General features: G+C 43.5%; 1 long non-coding RNA gene across 1 annotated transcript in view; it reads right to left on the bottom strand.

Moving 5' to 3' along the window:
* Positions 1-1,452: 1,452 nt before the first annotated feature.
* LOC109316117 overlaps positions 1,453-3,173 on the bottom strand; it is a 2,267-nt gene continuing 546 nt past the window's right edge. The window contains exons 2-3 of the long non-coding RNA XR_002102703.1: positions 2,945-2,947; positions 1,453-1,543 (exon numbers count right to left, since the gene is read on the bottom strand). This is a non-coding gene — a long non-coding RNA (uncharacterized LOC109316117). The remainder of the gene's footprint in view (positions 1,544-2,944; positions 2,948-3,173) is intronic.

The raw sequence follows: 3,173 nt of genomic DNA on the forward strand, positions 1-3,173 counted from the left end.
ATACAACAGGGAAGGGATGATAAAAGCCTGATAGACAAGAAGGTCGGTTTGGGTCCTGATGTCATGATTATTGAAGACATGAGTTCAGACAAGTACAAAGGAAGCCCTGGCTGATATTAATTGGTGTTGAATACTGTTTTCTATACCTAGTTTTTTGCAAAAGGTGGTCCCCAGTTAAGGGAAATGTTCAGCATTCTCAAAGGGTTGATCTCTCCCTGTAATAAGTAGAGGAGCAACTAGTTGGTCTGGAGTAGCTTGGTGAAGAATCTTGGTTTTCATGAAGTTGGCAGTGAGCGTGTACACATGCACTTTACTATGCATTAGACTAATCTAATGCTCAGTAAAGCATCACTGTCTACATGTGCATGGCAATTACTGCACAGCAGAGTAATGTAAAGTCCTGTTTGCTAGTACTAACAGATACAGGTACTAGCTAATAGTGCTTTACATTAATGCACCTGAATACACATGTAGATGCTGACCTGGGAGCAAATTGCTCCTTGTCAGCTTAGGCAGCGGAAGGCCACAATTGCTGCTTGGCTTAGGGGCAGGAGAGGATCTGCCCCTGGAGCTGGGGACAGCTCATGTCCCATCCCTCACCCCCATTCAGACAGCTTCTGCCCTGTTGGGGACAGCCCATGCCCCCTGCCAGCCTAAGGCTGACCCCTGTCCACCTGTTAGCCTGGGACGGGTACCTGGGCAGCTGCAGCCAAGCCTGGAGCTCCTCTTGGCTGCTGCAGGGGGCAAAGTGGGGCAGAAGCAGCCCTGGACTAGGCTGCTCATCCTGGGCTCAATTTGCCCCTGACTTTGGTCAGCACTTGGGTGCAGTTTTATGCACCTGAACTTTCTGTGAAGAAAATTTTCTGTGAAGAAAATTCAGGTGCATTAATTGCATGTGTAGACATGCCTGGTGAGTCTAAGCAATTCATATACTTCACAAAAGCAATCAACAGTGACCTGGAATGCTTCAATCCAGGTTATGGCCAGGAGAACATTTCTTCCCATCAGTCCTGTTTTATTTAATCCTCTTCTTTATTTTATGGCCTAGGGACAGAAATTACACATAATTCAGTATAAGTGACTAGAAACTGGTTCAAATCTATAACACAACAGAAGTTCAAGGCATGTAACTACTTTCAAAATGGCTGAAATGGGTTTAAGATAAACCTGAATAGGTGTAGTATCAGACTTAACAAATTTAAGTTCAATTGGTTTATTGAATTTCCGTTCCAGCTTCCCTCCAGATTCAAGTTAACTTATAGTCCCCTGGCATCCCACAATGTTTTGCACCTGGCCCACAAGCCCCTGCACCCATCCTAGGTTGGGTGGGCTAGTCTTGGCCCAGGCTGTCTGCTCCAGCCAAGCAGAGAGGCATACTCTGCTTCTGGCCTGGGCCAGTGCAGGCATGTAGCTGCGTTTCTGGAATCAAAAGTGAATGTCTGTTCCCTTGCTTATTAGTTCAATCTATGCAGCACAGACAAACCTGCAAAGATTGAATTGATTCAGCCTTGGGATTTCTGACTGTATGTACTTAGCCATGGTTCTGCCAGATTGTTTATCTGAACCTTTGTGCTAAATACAAAACTAAAGCAACTTGTTGCCTCATTGTTAATTCATATATACTAATATTGCTTCACTGAAGATGTAGCACAAATAAATACATTTTGAAATTGCAGTCTGGAGGTTTGGAGGATCTTGGACTAAACTGTGGTTTTACTACAAGCCCTGGGGAAAGGGCAGCACATTGTTGTACTGTCAGTGAAGCAGACCTAAACAAGGTTGTACTTCAGGTAAAGCATTTCAGGTTACCTAGTAGATGACTTAAGAGTTGACTTTTGATAGGGTTACCATATTTCCAGTTTCAGAAAAGAGGACACCTGTCTGGGGGGGAGGTAGGTGGTAATATGATTGCGGGGTGGGCGGTGATATACTGATGGCTTGCTCCTGCCCCTCACTCCCAAGCCACAGTCTCCCCAGCCCTGTTGCTGCCCTTCTCTCCAAACCTGCAGACCCCTGGCCTTGCTGCTGCCTCTCACTCCCAACCTTTCTGGGCCATGCTGGTACCCCTCATTCCTGACCCTTTTTCTAGTGTGCATAAAATTTAGTAACTCCAATGTGAGCTATTAAATAAATGTGCATTAGGCTGCTCTAATGCATAGTACTGAAAGCACATGTTTTCTTAAGTGATGCTTAATGCGCAGTAGCCTATTTTAGTGTGGATTAGCATAATTTCAGTTTTTTATGTGATGCTTTAATGCACAGTAAAATAGGCTACTACATTAAAGAACATGTGTAGACATGCCTACTAGGTATCTAATGTTAGGGAATCTAAAAGCATTTAAAAATCTGCCCCTAAGTCACTTTTTAAAAATAGGATTTAGGAGCCTAGGTGACACATTAATACTTCTGAAAATTTTTCTGGGGAAATATTCTGTAACAGCCATGTTCCTTCTGAGGCAGTTACACTGGCATGCACTAACTTTCTGGTAAGTGAACTGGTGATGGCTTGGGGCAGATCAAGTTGGAAGGAATGGCTCCACCTATTTTTTGCCTGCCTTTCTCCATGCATAGGACTGGAGATTGGAGGTTTTTCAATGGTTGCTCTTTGCTTGCATGCTACTACCTGCAATCTGGCTAACTGGCACAGTGTTGCCAACTCCTGAAAGTAAAACTCCACCAGACACATCTCAAAATGTTGCTAGATGTGGTTTGGTAGAATTTATGAACTCATCAAAAAGCCACTAGATAATTTACTATGTATTACTCAGTGTAAACTGATATACAGCCTAGATAAATCTGTTTTGTGGTTTTGTTGAAATACTGTCATTTGCAACATCAAAAAGTTGCTACATTTAGGGCACGTTTACACACGATGCTCTAATGTATATTAAGTTAATATGCATTAATCGTGTGTAGCTCCCTGGTGTGTAGTCTACATGTGCACACCCTTAATGTGCATTAAAAGTTCGTATCTTTGCTGTGAATAAAGAAAGTGATCAAGTCATGGATCTTTGAAAACTCCTGGCGCTCTGGTGTAGTGCCCGAAGACTGGAAGAAGGCCAATGTGGTGCTGATCTTCAAGAAAGGGAGGAGAGTGGATCCAGCTAATTACAGGCCCATTAGCCTGACTTCTATCCTGGGGAAGATCTTAGAAAAGTTTATTAAGGAGGCCA

Source organism: Crocodylus porosus, unplaced genomic scaffold, assembly GCF_001723895.1.
Source record: "Crocodylus porosus isolate Cpor-Errol unplaced genomic scaffold, CroPor_comp1, whole genome shotgun sequence".
In the NCBI taxonomy this organism is placed as follows: Eukaryota; Metazoa; Chordata; order Crocodylia; family Crocodylidae; genus Crocodylus; species Crocodylus porosus.